This window comes from Fringilla coelebs, assembly GCF_963513975.1.
Source record: "Fringilla coelebs genome assembly, chromosome: 20".
Taxonomy (NCBI): Eukaryota; Metazoa; Chordata; class Aves; order Passeriformes; family Fringillidae; genus Fringilla; species Fringilla coelebs.
The window spans coordinates 12,016,205-12,033,205 of record NC_140046.1 but is presented as its reverse complement, the minus strand read 5'-3'; positions in this window follow the sequence as shown (position 1 = coordinate 12,033,205).

Here is a 17,001-nt window from a genome sequence, read left to right as displayed (position 1 = left end):
CCAAATTGGCACTGCTGCCACCTTGCGTCTGGGAGGCATCCTGCGAGAGGCTGAATTCCAGGAGGGACCCGGCTATTTAAGGCGGCGTTACCCTGAACCATTGTACAGGCGTTTTCCCTGGGAAACAAAACTCAGAAGCCACTGTTCTGGGTGTCAGTTTTCAGGACCCACTTGGCACTCTCAAACCAGACCAAGTTGGCACTGGTGCCACCTTGCGTCTGGGAGGCATCCTGCGAGAGGAGCAATTCCAGGAGGGACCCGGCTATTTAAGGCGGCGTTACCCTAAACCATTGTACAGGCGTTTTCCCTGGGAAACAAAGCTCACAAGCCACTGTTCTTGGTGTCATTTTTCAGGACCCACTTGGCAGTCTTAAACCAGACCAAGTTGGCACTGGTGCCACCTTGCGTCTGGGAGGCATCCTGCGAGAGGCCAATTTCCAGGAGGCACCCAGCAATTTAAGGGATCAGAACCCTGAACAATTGTACAGGCGTTTTCCCTGGGAAACAAAACTCAGAAGCCACTGTTCTGGATGTCAGTTTGCAGGACCCACTTAGAACTCTCAAACCAGACCAAGTTGGCACTGGTGCGACCTAGCGTCTGGGAGGCATCCTGCGAGAGGAGCAATTCCAGGAGGCACCCGGCAATTTATGGCCGCAAGACCCCTGAACCATTGTACAGGCTTTTTCCCTAGGGAAACAAAACTCACAAGCCATTGTTCCGGGTGTCAGTTTTCAGAACTTCATTGGCACTCTCAAACCAGACCAAGTTGACACTGGTGCCACCTTGCGTCTGGGAGGCATCCTGCGAGAGGAGCAATTATAGGAGGAACCCGGCAATTTAAGGCCGCAAGACCCTGAACCATTGTACAGGCTTTTTCCCTGGGAAACCAAACTCAGAAGCCACTGTTCTGGGTGTCAGTTTTCAGGACACACTTGGTAGTCTTAAACCAGACCAAGTTGGCACTGGTGCCACCTTGCGTCTGGGAGGCATCCTGCGAGAGGCCGATTTCCAGGAGGCACCCGGCAATTTAAGGCCTCAGGCCCCTGAACCATTGTACAGGCTTTTTCCCTGGGAAACAAAACTCACAAGCCACTGTTCTGGGTGTCAGTTTTCAGGACCCACTTGGCACTCTCAAACCAGACCAAGTTGGCACTGGTGCCACCTTGCGTCTGGGAGGCATCCTGCGAGAGGCCGATTTCCAGGAGGGACCCGGCTATTTAAGGCCTCAGGCCCCTGAACCATTGTACAGGCTTTTTCCCTGGGAAACAAAACTCACAAGCCACTGTTCTGGGTGTCACTTTTCAGGACCCACTTGGCACTCTCAAACCAGACCAAGTCGGCCCTGGTGCCACCTTGCGTCTGGGAGGCATCCTGCGAGAGGTGCAATTCCAGGAGGCACCCGGCAATTTAAGGCCGCAGGCTCCTGAACCATTGTCCAGGCTTTTTCCCTGGGAAAAAAAACTCACAAGCCACTGTTCTGGGTGTCAGTTTGCAGGACCTACTTGACACTCTCAAACCAGACCAAGTTGGCACTGATGCCACCTTGCATCTCGAAGATATCCTGCGAGAGGCGGATCTCCAGGAGGCACCCGGCTATTTAAGGCCTCAGGCCCCTGAATCATTGTACAGGCTTTTTCCCTGGGAAACAAAACTCACAAGCCACTGTTCTGGGTGTCAGTTTTCAGGACCCACTTGGCACTCTCAAACCAGACCAAGTTTGCACTGGCTCCACCTTGCGTCTGGGAGGCATCCTGCGAGAGGCCGATTTCCAGGAGGCACCCGGCAATTTAAGGCCTCAGGCCCCTGAATCATTGTACAGGCTTTTTCCCTGGGAAACAAAACTCACAAGCCACTGTTCTGGGTGTCAGTTTTCTGGACCCACTTGGCACTCTCAAACCAGACCAAGTTGGCACTGGTGCCACTTTGCGTCTGGGAGGCATCCGGCGAGAGGCTGAATTCCAGGAGGGACCCGGCTATTTAAGGCGGCGTTACCCTAAACCATTGTACAGGCGTTTTCCCTGGGAAACAAAACTCACAAGCCACTGTTCTTGGTGTCAGTTTTCAGGACCCACTTGGCAGTCTCAAACCAGACCAAATTGGAACTGGTGCCACTTTGCGTCTGAGAGGCATCCTGCGAGAGGCCGAATTCCAGGAGGGACCCGGCAATTTAAGGCCGCAGGACCCTGAACCATTGTACAGGCTTTTTGCCTAGGAAACAACACTCACAAACCACTGTTCTGGGTGTCATTTTTCAGGACACACTTGGTAGTCTTAAACCAGACCAAGTTGGCACTGGTGCCACCTTGCGTCTGGGAGGCATCCTGCGAGAGGCCGATTTCCAGGAGGCACCCGGCAATTTAAGGCCTCAGGCCCCTGAACCATTGTACAGGCTTTTTCCCTGGGAAACAAAACTCACAAGCCACTGTTCTGGGTGTCAGTTTTCAGGACCCACTTGGCACTTTCAAACCAGACCAAGTTGGCACTGGTGCCACCTTGCGTCTGGGAGGCATCCTGCGAGAGGCTGAATTCCAGGAGGGACCCGGCTATTTTAGGCGGCGTTACCCTAAACCATTGTACAGGCGTTTTCCCTGGGAAACAAAACTCACAAGCCACTGTTCTTGGTGTCAGTTTTCAGGACCCACTTGGCACTCTCAAACCAGACCAAGTTGGCGCTGGTGCCACTTTGCGTCTGGGAGGCATCCTGCGAGAGGCCGAATTCCAGGAGGCACCCAGCAATTAAAGGGATCAGAACCCTGAACAATTGTACAGGCGTTTTCCCTGGGAAACAAAACTCAGAAGCCACTGTTCTGGATGTCAGTTTGCAGGACCCACTTAGCACTCTCAAACCAGACCAAGTTGGCACTGGTGCCACCTAGCGTCTGGGAGGCATCCTGCGAGAGGAGCAATTCCAGGAGGCACTCGGCAATTTAAGGCCGCAAGACCCCTGAACCATTGTACAGGCTTTTTCCCTGGGAAACAAAACTCACAAGCCATTGTTCCGGGTGTCAGTTTTCAGAACTTTATTGGCACTCTCAAACCAGACCAAGTTGGAACTGGTGCCACCTTGCGTCTGGGAGGCATCCTGCGAGAGGAGCAATTATAGGAGGCACCCGGCAATTTAAGGCCGCAAGACCCTGAACCATTGTACAGGCTTTTTCCCTGGGAAACAAAACTCACAAGCCATTGTTCTGGGTGTCAGTTTTCAGAGCTTTATTGGAACTCTCAAACCAGACCAAGTTGGAACTGGTGCCACCTTGCGTCTGGGAGGCATCCTGCGAGAGGAGCAATTCCAGGAGGCACCCGGCAATTTAAGGCCGCAAGACCCTGAACCATTGTACAGGCGTTTTCTCTGGGAAACAAAACTCAGAAGCCACTGTTCTGGGTGTCAGTTTTCAGGACCCACTTGGCAGTCTTAAACCAGACCAAGTTGGCACTGGTGCCACCTTGCGTCTGGGAGGCATCCTGCGAGAGGCCGATTTCCAGGAGGCACCCGGCAATTTAAGGCCTCAGGCCCCTGAAACATTCTACAGGCTTTTTCCCTGGGAAACAAAACTCAGAAGCCACTGTTCTGGGTGTCAGTTTTCAGGACCCACTTGGCACTCTCAAACCAGACCAAGTCGGCCCTGGTGCCACCTTGCGTCAGGGAGGCATCCTGCGAGAAGTGCAATTCCAGGAGGCACCCGGAAATTTAAGGCTGCAGGCTCCTGAACCATTGTCCAGGCTTTTTCCCTGGGAAAAAAAACTCAGAAGCCACTGTTCTGGGTGTCAGTTTGCAGGACCCACTTGACACTCTCAAACCAGACCAAGTTGGCACTGATGCTACCTTGCATCTCGAAGACATCCTGCGAGAGGCGGATCTCCAGGAGGCACCCGGCTATTTTAAGGCGGCGTTACCCTAAACCATTGTACAGGCTTTTTCCCTGGGAAACAAAACTCACAAGCCACTGTTCTGGGTGTCAGTTTTCAGGACCCACTTGGCACTCTCAAACCAGACCAAGTTGGCACTGGTGCCACCTTGCGTCTGGGAGGCATCCTGCGAGAGGCCGATTTCCAGGAGGGACCCGGCTATTTAAGGCCTCAGGCCCCTGAACCATTGTACAGGCTTTTTCCCTGGGAAACAAAACTCACAAGCCACTGTTCTGGGTGTCACTTTTCAGGACCCACTTGGCACTCTCAAACCAGACCAAGTCGGCCCTGGTGCCACCTTGCGTCTGGGAGGCATCCTGCGAGAGGTGCAATTCCAGGAGGCACCCGGCAATTTAAGGCCGCAGGCTCCTGAACCATTGTCCAGGCTTTTTCCCTGGGAAAAAAAACTCACAAGCCACTGTTCTGGGTGTCAGTTTGCAGGACCTACTTGACACTCTCAAACCAGACCAAGTTGGCACTGATGCCACCTTGCATCTCGAAGATATCCTGCGAGAGGCGGATCTCCAGGAGGCACCCGGCTATTTAAGGCCTCAGGCCCCTGAATCATTGTACAGGCTTTTTCCCTGGGAAACAAAACTCACAAGCCACTGTTCTGGGTGTCAGTTTTCAGGACCCACTTGGCACTCTCAAACCAGACCAAGTTTGCACTGGCTCCACCTTGCGTCTGGGAGGCATCCTGCGAGAGGCCGATTTCCAGGAGGCACCCGGCAATTTAAGGCCTCAGGCCCCTGAATCATTGTACAGGCTTTTTCCCTGGGAAACAAAACTCACAAGCCACTGTTCTGGGTGTCAGTTTTCTGGACCCACTTGGCACTCTCAAACCAGACCAAGTTGGCACTGGTGCCACTTTGCGTCTGGGAGGCATCCGGCGAGAGGCTGAATTCCAGGAGGGACCCGGCTATTTAAGGCGGCGTTACCCTAAACCATTGTACAGGCGTTTTCCCTGGGAAACAAAACTCACAAGCCACTGTTCTTGGTGTCAGTTTTCAGGACCCACTTGGCAGTCTCAAACCAGACCAAATTGGAACTGGTGCCACTTTGCGTCTGAGAGGCATCCTGCGAGAGGCCGAATTCCAGGAGGGACCCGGCAATTTAAGGCCGCAGGACCCTGAACCATTGTACAGGCTTTTTGCCTAGGAAACAACACTCACAAACCACTGTTCTGGGTGTCATTTTTCAGGACACACTTGGTAGTCTTAAACCAGACCAAGTTGGCACTGGTGCCACCTTGCGTCTGGGAGGCATCCTGCGAGAGGCCGATTTCCAGGAGGCACCCGGCAATTTAAGGCCTCAGGCCCCTGAACCATTGTACAGGCTTTTTCCCTGGGAAACAAAACTCACAAGCCACTGTTCTGGGTGTCAGTTTTCAGGACCCACTTGGCACTTTCAAACCAGACCAAGTTGGCACTGGTGCCACCTTGCGTCTGGGAGGCATCCTGCGAGAGGCTGAATTCCAGGAGGGACCCGGCTATTTTAGGCGGCGTTACCCTAAACCATTGTACAGGCGTTTTCCCTGGGAAACAAAACTCACAAGCCACTGTTCTTGGTGTCAGTTTTCAGGACCCACTTGGCACTCTCAAACCAGACCAAGTTGGCGCTGGTGCCACTTTGCGTCTGGGAGGCATCCTGCGAGAGGCCGAATTCCAGGAGGCACCCAGCAATTAAAGGGATCAGAACCCTGAACAATTGTACAGGCGTTTTCCCTGGGAAACAAAACTCAGAAGCCACTGTTCTGGATGTCAGTTTGCAGGACCCACTTAGCACTCTCAAACCAGACCAAGTTGGCACTGGTGCCACCTAGCGTCTGGGAGGCATCCTGCGAGAGGAGCAATTCCAGGAGGCACTCGGCAATTTAAGGCCGCAAGACCCCTGAACCATTGTACAGGCTTTTTCCCTGGGAAACAAAACTCACAAGCCATTGTTCCGGGTGTCAGTTTTCAGAACTTTATTGGCACTCTCAAACCAGACCAAGTTGGAACTGGTGCCACCTTGCGTCTGGGAGGCATCCTGCGAGAGGAGCAATTATAGGAGGCACCCGGCAATTTAAGGCCGCAAGACCCTGAACCATTGTACAGGCTTTTTCCCTGGGAAACAAAACTCACAAGCCATTGTTCTGGGTGTCAGTTTTCAGAGCTTTATTGGAACTCTCAAACCAGACCAAGTTGGAACTGGTGCCACCTTGCGTCTGGGAGGCATCCTGCGAGAGGAGCAATTCCAGGAGGCACCCGGCAATTTAAGGCCGCAAGACCCTGAACCATTGTACAGGCGTTTTCTCTGGGAAACAAAACTCAGAAGCCACTGTTCTGGGTGTCAGTTTTCAGGACCCACTTGGCAGTCTTAAACCAGACCAAGTTGGCACTGGTGCCACCTTGCGTCTGGGAGGCATCCTGCGAGAGGCCGATTTCCAGGAGGCACCCGGCAATTTAAGGCCTCAGGCCCCTGAAACATTCTACAGGCTTTTTCCCTGGGAAACAAAACTCAGAAGCCACTGTTCTGGGTGTCAGTTTTCAGGACCCACTTGGCACTCTCAAACCAGACCAAGTCGGCCCTGGTGCCACCTTGCGTCAGGGAGGCATCCTGCGAGAAGTGCAATTCCAGGAGGCACCCGGAAATTTAAGGCTGCAGGCTCCTGAACCATTGTCCAGGCTTTTTCCCTGGGAAAAAAAACTCAGAAGCCACTGTTCTGGGTGTCAGTTTGCAGGACCCACTTGACACTCTCAAACCAGACCAAGTTGGCACTGATGCTACCTTGCATCTCGAAGACATCCTGCGAGAGGCGGATCTCCAGGAGGCACCCGGCTATTTTAAGGCGGCGTTACCCTAAACCATTGTACAGGCGTTTTCCCTGGGAAACAAAACTCACAAGCCACTGTTCTGGGTGTCAGTTTTAAGGACCCACTTGGCACTCTCAAACCAGACCAAGTTTGCACTGGTGCCACCTTGCGTCTGGGAGGCATCCTGCGAGAGGCCGATTTCCAGGAGGCACCCGGCAATTTAAGGCCTCAGGCCCCTGAACCATTTTCCAGGCTTTTTCCCCGGGAAAAAAAACTCACAAGCCACTGTTCTGGGTGTCACTTTGCAGGACCCACTTGACACTCTCAAACCAGACCAAGTTGGCACTGATGCCACCTTGCATCTCGAAGACATCCTGCGAGAGGCGGATCTCCAGGAGGCACCCGGCTATTTAAGGCGGCGTTACCCTAAACCATTGTACAAGCGTTTCCCTGGGAAACAAAACTCACAAGCCACTGTTCTGGGTGTCAGTTTTCAGGACCCACTTGGCACTCTCAAACCAGACCAAGTTTGCACTGGTGCCACCTTGCGTCTGGGAGGCATCCTGCGAGAGGCTGAATTCCAGGAGGGACCCGGCTATTTAAGGCGGCGTTACCCTAAACCATTTTACAGGCGTTTTCCCTGGGAAACAAAACTCACAAGCCACTGTTCTTGGTGTCAGTTTTCAGGACCCACTTGGCAGTCTCAAACCAGACCAAGTTGGAACTGGTGCCACTTTGCGTCTGGGAGGCATCCTGCGAGAGGCCGAATTCCAGGAGGGACCCGGCAATTTAAGGCCGCAGGACCCTGAACCATTGTACAGGCTTTTTGCCTAGGAAACAACACTCACAAACCACTGTTCTGGGTGTCATTTTTCAGGACACACTTGGTAGTCTTAAACCAGACCAAGTTGGCACTGGTGCCACCTTGCGTCTGGGAGGCATCCTGCGAGAGGCCGATTTCCAGGAGGCACCCGGCAATTTAAGGCCTCAGGCCCCTGAACCATTGTACAGGCTTTTTCCCTGGGAAACAAAACTCACAAGCCACTGTTCTGGGTGTCAGTTTTCAGGACCCACTTGGCACTTTCAAACCAGACCAAGTTGGCACTGGTGCCACCTTGCGTCTGGGAGGCATCCTGCGAGAGGCTGAATTCCAGGAGGGACCCGGCTATTTTAGGCGGCGTTACCCTAAACCATTGTACAGGCGTTTTCCCTGGGAAACAAAACTCACAAGCCACTGTTCTTGGTGTCAGTTTTCAGGACCCACTTGGCACTCTCAAACCAGACCAAGTTGGCGCTGGTGCCACTTTGCGTCTGGGAGGCATCCTGCGAGAGGCCGAATTCCAGGAGGCACCCAGCAATTAAAGGGATCAGAACCCTGAACAATTGTACAGGTTTTCCCTGGGAAACAAAACTCAGAAGCCACTGTTCTGGATGTCAGTTTGCAGGACCCACTTAGAACTCTCAAACCAGAGCAAGTTGGCACTGGTGCGACCTGGCGTCTGGGAGGCATCCTGCAAGAGGAGCAATTCCAGGAGGCACTCGGCAATTTAAGGCCGCAAGACCCTGAACCATTGTACAGGCTTTTTCCCTGGGAAACAAAACTCAGAAGCCACTGTTCGGGGTGTCAGTTTTCAGGACCCACTTGGCACTCTTAAACCAGACCAAGTTGGAACTGGTGCAACCTAGCGTCGGGGAGGCATTTTGCGAGAGGCTGAATTCCAGCAGGCACGCGGCAATTTAAGGCCTCAGTCCCCTGAACCATTGTACAGGCGTTTTCCCTGGGAAACAAAACTCACAAGCCACTGTTCTGGGTGTCAGTTTTCAGGACCCACTTGGCAGTCTTAAACCAGACCAAGTTGGCACTGGTGCCACCTTGCGTCTGGGAGGCATCCTGCGAGAGGCCGATTTCCAGGAGGCACCCGGCAATTTAAGCCCTCAGGCCCCTGAAACATTGTACAGGCTTTTTCCCTGGGAAACAAAACTCAGAAGCCACTGTTCTGGGTGTCAGTTTTCAGGACCCACTTTGCACTCTCAAACCAGACCAAGTCGGCCCTGGTGCCACCTTGCGTCAGGGAGGCATCTTGCGAGAAGTGCAATTCCAGGAGGCACCCGGCAATTTAAGCCTGCAGGCTCCTGAACCATTGTCCAGGCTTTTTCCCTGGGAAAAAAAACTCACAAGCCACTGTTCTGGGTGTCAGTTTGCAGGACCCACTTGACACTCTCAAACCAGACCAAGTTGGCACTGATGCCACCTTGCATCTCGAAGACATCCTGCGAGAGGCGGATCTCCAGGAGGCACCTGGCTATTTAAGGCGGCGTTACCCTAAACCATTGTACAAGCGTTTCCCTGGGAAACAAAACTCACAAGCCACTGTTCTGGGTGTCAGTTTTCAGGACCCACTTGGCACTCTCAAACCAGACCAAGTTTGCACTGGTGCCACCTTGCGTCTGGGAGGCATCCTGCGAGAGGCCGATTTCCAGGAGGCACCCGGCAATTTAAGGCCTCAGGCCCCTGAACCATTGTACAGGCTTTTTCCCTGGGAAACAAAACTCACAAGCCACTGTTCTGGGTGTCAGTTTTCAGGACCCACTTGGCACTCTCAAACCAGACCAAGTTGGCACTGGTGCCACTTTGCGTCTGGGAAGCATCCTGCGAGAGGCCGAATTCCTGGAGGGACCCGGCTATTTAAGGCGGCGTTACCCTAAACCATTGTACAGGCGTTTTCCCTGGGAAACAAAACTCACAAGCCACTCTTCTAGGTGTCAGTTTTCAGGACCCACTTGGCAGTCTCAAACCAGACCAAGTTGGCACTGGTGCCACCTTGCGTCTGGGAGGCATCCTGCGAGAGGCCGAATTCCAGGAGGCACCCGGAAATTTAAGGCCGCAGGCCCCTGAACTGCTGTACTGTTTTTTTCCCTGGGAAACAAAACTCACAAGCCACTGTTCTGGGTGCCAGTTTTCAGGAGCCACCTGGCACTCTCAAACCAGACCAAGTTGGAACTGGTGCCACTTTGCGTCTGGGAGGCATCCTGCGAGAGGCCGAATTCCAGGAGGGACCCGGCAATTTAAGGCCGCAGGACCCTGAAACATTCTACAGGTTTTTTCCCTGGGAAACAAAACTCACAAGCCACTGTTCTGGGTGCCAGTTTTCAGGAGCCACATGGTAGTCTTAAACCAGACCAAGTTGGCACTGGTGCCACTTTGCGTCTGGGATGCATCCTGCGAGAGGCCGAATTCCAGGAGGCACCCGGCAATTTAAGGCCGCAGGACCCTGAACCATTGTACAGGCTTTTTCCCTGGGAAACAACACTCACAAGCCACTGTTCTGGGTGTCAGTTTTCTGGACCCACTTGGCACTCTCAAACCAGACAAAGTTGGCACTGGTGCCACTTTGCGTCTGGGAGGCATCTTGCGAGAGGCTGAATTTCAGGAGGCACCCGGCAATTTAAGGCCTCAGGCCCCTGAACCATTGTACAGGCTTTTTCCCTGGGAAAACACACTCACAAGCCACTGTTCTGGGTGTCAGTTTTCAGGACACACTTGGCACTCTTAAAGCAGACCAAGTTGGCACTGGTGCCACCTTGCGTCTGGGAGGCATCCTGCGAGAAACCGAATTCCAGGAGGCATCCGGCAATTTAAGGGATCAGAACCCTGAACAATTGTACAAGTTTTCCCTGGGAAACAAATCTCAGAAGCCACTGTTCTGGGTGTCAGTTTGCAGGACCCACTTAGCACTCTCAAACCAGACCAAGTTGGAACTGGTGCCACCTTGCGTCTGGGAGGCATCCTGCGAGAGACCGAATTCCAGGAGGCACCCGGCAATTCAAGTCCTCAGGCCCCTGAACCATTGTACAGGCTTTTTCCCAGGGAAACAAAACTCACAAGCCATTGTTCTGGGTGTCAGTTTTCAGAACTTTATTGGCACTCTCAAACCAGACCAAGTATGAACTGGTGCAACCTTCCGTCTGGGAGGCATCCTGCGAGAGGAGCAATTCCAGGAGGCACCCGGCAATTTAAGGCCGCAGGACCCTGAACCATTGTACAGGCTTTTTCCCTGGGAAACAAAACTCAGAAGCCACTGTTCTGGGTGTCAGTTTTCAGGACCCACTTGGCACTCTTAAACCAGACCAAGTTTGAACTGGTTCCACCTAGCGTCGGGGAGGCATCCTGCGAGAGGCCGATTTCCAGGAGGCACCCGGAAATTTAAGGCCTCAGGCCCCTGAACCATTGTACAGGCTTTTTCCCTGGGAAACAAAACTCACAAGCCACTGTTCTGGGTGTCAGTTTGCAGGACACACTTGGCACTCTCGAACCAGACCAAGTTGGCACTGGTGCCACTTTGCGTCTGGGAGGCATCCTGCGAGAGGCCGAATTCCAGGAGGCACCCGGCAATTTAAGGGATCAGAACCCTGAACAATTGTACAGGTTTTCCCTGGGAAACAAAACTCAGAAGCCACTGTTCTGGGTGTCAGTTTGCAGGACCCACTTAGCACTCTCAAACCAGACCAAGTTGGCACTGGTGCCACCTTGCGTCTGGGAGGCATCCTGCGAGAAACCGAATTCCAGGAGGCACCCAGCAATTTAAGCCCTCAGGCCCCTGAACCATTGTACAGGCTTTTTCCCTGGGAAACAAAACTCACAAGCCATTGTTCTGGATGTCAGTTTTCAGAACTTTATTGGCACTCTCAAACCAGACCAAGTTGGCACTGGTGCGACGTAGCGTCTGGGAGGCAACCTTCGAGAGGAGCAATTCCAGGAGGCACCCGGCAATTTAAGGCCGCAAGACCCTGAACCATTGTACAGGCGTTTTCCCTGGGAAACAAAACTCAGAAGCCACTGTTCTGGGTGTCAGTTTTCAGGACCCACTTGGCACTCCTAAACCAGACACAGTTGGCACTGGTGCCACCTTGCGTCGGGGAGGCATCTTGCGAGAGGCTGAATTCCAGGAGGCACCCGGCAATTTAAGGCCTCAGGCCCCTGAACCATTGTACAGGCTTTTTCCCTGGGAAAACACACTCACAAGCCACTGTTCTGGGTGTCAGTTTGCAGGACCCACTTGACACTCTCAAACCAGACCAAGTTGGCACTGATGCCACCTTGCATCTCGAAGACATCCTGCTAGAGGCGGATCTCCAGGAGGCACCCGGATATTTAAGGCGGCGTTACCCTAAACCATTGTACAAGCGTTTCCCTGGGAAAAAAAACTCAGAAGCCACTGTTCTGGGTGTCAGTTTTCAGGACCCACTTGGCACTCTCAAACCAGACCAAGTTTGCACTGGTGCCACCTAGCGTCGTGGAGGCATCCTGCGAGAGGCCGATTTCCAGGAGGCACCCGGCAATTTAAGGCCTCAGGCCCCTAAACCATTGTACAGGCTTTTTCCCTGGGAAACAAAACTCACAAGCCACTGTTCTGGGTGTCAGTTTTCAGGACCCACTTGGCACTCTCAAACCAGACCAAGTTGGCACTGGTGCCACTTTGCGTCTGGGAGGCATCCTGCGAGATGCTGAATTCCAGGAGGGACCCGGCTATTTAAGGCGGCGTTACCCTAAACCATTGTACAGGCGTTTTCCCTGGGAAACAAAACTCACAAGCCACTGTTCTAGGTGTCAGTTTTCAGGACCCACTTGGCAGTCTCAAACCAGACCAAGTTGGCACTGGTGCCACCTTGCGTCTGGGAGGCATCCTGCGAGAGGCCGAATTCCAGGACGCACCCGGAAATTTAAGGCCGCAGGCCCCTGAACTGCTGTACTGGTTTTTTCCCTGGGAAACAAAACTCACAAACCACTGTTCTGGGTGCCAGTTTTCAGGAGCCACCTGGCACTCTCAAACCAGACCAAGTTGGAACTGGTGCCACTTTGCGTCTGGGAGGCATCCTGCGAGAGGCCGAATTCCAGGAGGGACCCGGCAATTTAAGGCCGCAGGACCCTGAACCATTGTACAGGCTTTTTCCCTGGGAAACAAAACTCAGAAGCCACTGTTCTGGGTGTCAGTTTTCAGGACACACTTGGTACTCTTAAACCAGACCAAGTTGGCACTGGTGCCACTTTGCGTCTGGGTGGCATCCTGCGAGAGGCTGAATTCCAGGAGGCACCCGGCAATTTAAGGCCGCAGGACCCTGTACGATTCTACAATCTTTTTCCCTGGGAAACAAAACTCAGAAGCCACTGTTCTGGGTGTCAGTTTGCAGGACACACTTGGCACTCTCGAACCAGACGAAGTTGGAACTGGTGCCACCTAGCGTCTGGGAGGCATCCTGCGAGAGGAGCAATTATAGGAGGCCCCCGGCAATTTAAGGCCGCAAGACCCTGAACCATTGTACAGGCTTTTTCCCTGGGAAACAAAACTCAGAAGCCACTGTTCTGGGTGTCAGTTTTCAGGACCCACTTGGCACTCTTAAACCAGACCAAGTTGGAACTGGTGCCACCTAGCGTCGGGGAGGCATCTTGCGAGAGGCTGAATTCCAGGAGGCACCCGGCAATTTAAGGCCTCAGGCCCCTGAACCATTGTACAGGATTTTTCCCTGGGAAAACACACTCACAAGCCACTGTTCTGGGTGTCAGTTTTCAGGACACACTTGGCACTCTTAAAGCAGACCAAGTTGGCACTGGTGCCACCTTGCGTCTGGGAGGCATCCTGCGAGAAACCGAATTCCAGGAGGCACCCGGCAATTTAAGGGATCAGAACCCTGAACAATTGTACAGGTTTTCCCTGGGAAACAAAACACAGAAGCCACTGTTCTGGGTGCCAGTTTTCAGGACCCACTTGGCACTCTCAAACCAGACGAAGTTGGAACTGGTGCCACCTTGCGTCTGGGAGGCATCCTGCGAGAAACCGAATTCCAGGAGGCACCCGGCAATTCAAGTCCTCAGGCCCCTGAACCATTGTACAGGCCTTTTCCCAGGGAAACAAAACTCACAAGCCATTGTTCTGGGTGTCAGTTTTCAGAACTTTATTGGCACTCTCAAACCAGACCAAGTTGGAACTGGTGCAACCTTGCGTCTGGGAGGCATCCTGCGAAAGGAGCAATTCCAGGAGGCACCCGGCAATTTAAGGCCGCAGGACCCTGAACCATTGTACAGGCTTTTTCCCTGGGAAACAAAACTCAGAAGCCACTGTTCTGGGTGTCAGTTTTCAGGACCCACTTGGCACTCTTAAACCAGACCAAGTTTGAACTGGTTCCACCTAGCGTCGGGGAGGCATCCTGCGAGAGGCCGATTTCCAGGAGGCACCCGGAAATTTAAGGCCTCAGGCCCCTGAACCATTGTACAGGCTTTTTCCCTGGGAAACAAAACTCACAAGCCACTGTTCTGGGTGCCAGTTTGCAGGAGCCACCTGGCACTCTCAAACCAGACCAAGTTGGCACTGGTGCCACCTTGCGTCTGGGAGGCATCCTGCGAGCAACCGAATTCCAGGAGGCACCCGGAAATTTAAGGCCGCAGGCCCCTGAACTGCTGTACAGGTTTTTTCCCTGGGAAACAACACTCACAAGCCACTGTTCTGGGTGTCAGTTTTCAGGACCCACTTGGCACTCTCAAGCCCGACCAAGTTGGCACTGGTGCCACTTTGCGTCTGGGAGGCATCCTGCAAGAGGCTGAATTCCAGGAGGCACCCGGCAATTTAAGGCCGCAGGACCCTTTACGATTCTACAGGCTTTTTCCCAGGGAAACAAAACTCACAAGCCACTGTTCTGGGTGTCAGTTTGCAGGACACACTTAGCACTCTCGAACCAGACCAAGTTGGCACTGGTGCGACCTAGCGTCTGGGAGGCATCCTGCGAGAGGAGCAATTCCAGGAGGCACCCGGCAATTTAAGTCCGCAAGACCCCTGAACCATTGTACAGGCTTTTTCCCTGGGAAACAAAACTCACAAGCCATTGTTCCGGGTGTCAGTTTTCAGAACTTTATTGGCACTCTCAAACCAGACCAAGTTGGAACAGGTGCCACCTTGCGTCGGGGAGGCATCCTGCGAGAGGAGCCATTATAGGAGGCACCCGGCAATTTATGGCCGCAAGACCCTGAACCATTGTACAGGCTTTTTCCCTGGGAAACAAAACTCAGAAGCCACTGTTCTGGGTGTCAGTTTTCAGGACCCACTTGGCACTCTTAAACCAGACCAAGGTGGAACTGGTGCAACCTAGCGTCGGGGAGGCATCTTGCGAGAGGCTGAATTGCAGGAGGCACCCGGCAATTTAAGGCCTCAGGCCCCTGAACCATTATACAGGCGTTTTCCCTGGGAAACAAAACTCACAAGCCACTGTTCTGGGTGTCAGTTTTCAGGACCCACTTGGCACTCTTAAACCAGACCAAGTTGGCACTGGTGCCACTTTGCGTCTGGGAGGCATCCTGCGAGAGGCCGATTTCCAGGAGGCACCCGGCAATTTAAGGCCTCAGGCCCCTGAAACATTCTACAGGCTTTTTCCCTGGGAAACAAAACTCACAAGCCACTGTTCTGGGTGTCAGTTTTCAGGACCCACTTGGCACTCTCAAACCAGACCAAGTCGGCCCTGGTGCCACCTTGCGTCTGGTAGGCATCCTGCGAGAGGTGCAATTCCAGGAGGCACCCGGCAATTTAAGGCCGCAGGCTGCTGAACCATTTTCCAGGCTTTTTCCCCGGGAAAAAAAACTCACAAGCCACTGTTCTGGGTGTGAGTTTGCAGGACCCACTTGACACTCTCAAACCAGACAAAGTTGGCACTGGTGCCACCTTGCATCTCGAAGACACCCTGCGAGAGGCGGATCTCCAGGAGGCACCCGGCTATTTAAGGCGGCGATACCCTAAACCATTGTACAAGCGTTTACCTGGGAAACAAAACTCACAAGCCACTGTTCTGGGTGTCAGTTTTCAGGACCCACTTGGCAGTCTCAAACCAGACCAAGTTTGCACTGGTGCCACATTGCGTCTGGGAGGCATCCTGCGAGATGCCGATTTCCAGGAGGCACCCGGCAATTTAAGCCCTCAGGCCCCTGAAACATTCTACAGGTTTTTTCCCTGGGAAACAAAACTCACAAGCCACTGTTCTGGGTGCCAGTTTGCAGGAGCCACATGGCACTCTCAAACCAGACCAAGTTGGAACTGGTGCCACTTTGCGTCTGGGAGGCATCCTGCGAGAGGCCGAATTCCAGGAGGCACCCGGCAATTTAAGGCCTCAGGCCCCTGAAACATTCTACAGGCGTTTTCCCTGGAAAACAAAACTCACAAGCCACTGTTCTTGGTGTCAGTTTTCAGGACCCACTTGGCAGTCTCAAACCAGACCAAGTTGGCACTGGTGCCACCTTGCATCTGGGAGGCATCCTGCGAGAGGCCGAATTCCAGGAGGCACCCGGAAATTTAAGGCCGCAGGCCCCTGAACTGCTGTACAGGTTTTTTCCCTGGGAAACAAAACTCACAAGCCACTGTTCTGGGTGTCAGTTTGCAGGAGCCACCTGGCACTCTCAAACCAGACCAAGTTGGAACTGGTGCCACTTTGCGTCTGGGAGGCATCCTGCGAGAGGCCGAATTCCAGGAGGCACCCGGCAATTTAAGGCCGCAGGACCCTGAACCATTGTACAGGCTTTTTCCCTGGGAAACAAAACTCACAAGCCACTGTTCTGGGTGTCAGTTTTCAGGACCAGCTTGGCACTCTAAAACCAGACCAAGTTTGCACTGGTGCCACTTTGCGTCTGGGAGGCATCCTGCGAGAGGCTGAATTCCAGGAAGCACCCGGCAATTTAAGGCCGCAGGACCCTGAAACATTCTACAGGCGTTTTCCCTGGGAAACAAAACTCACAAGCCACTGTTCTTGGTGTCAGTTTTCAGGACCCACTTGGCAATCTTAAACCAGACCAAGTTGGCACTGGTGCCACCTTGCGTCTGGGAGGCATCCTGTGAGAGGCCGAATTCCAGGAGGCACCTGGCAATTTAAGGGATCAGAACCCTGAACAATTGTACAGGTTTTCCCTGGGAAACAAAACTCAGAAGCCACTGTTCTGGGTGTCAGTTTGCAGGACCCACTTAGCACTCTCAAACCAGACCAAGTTGGCACTGGTGCGACCTAGCGTCTGGGAGGCATCCTGCGAGAGGAGCAATTCCAGGAGCCACCCGGCAATTTAAGGCCGCAAGACCCCTGAACCATTGTACAGGCTTTTTCCCTGGGAAACAAAACTCACAAGCCATTGTTCCGGGTGTCAGTTTTCAGGACACACTTGGCACTCTCGAACCAGACCAAGTTGGCACTGGTGCCACTTTGCGTCTGGGAGGCATCCTGCAAGAGGAGCAATTCCAGGAGGCACCCGGCAATTTAAGGCCTCAAGACCCCGAA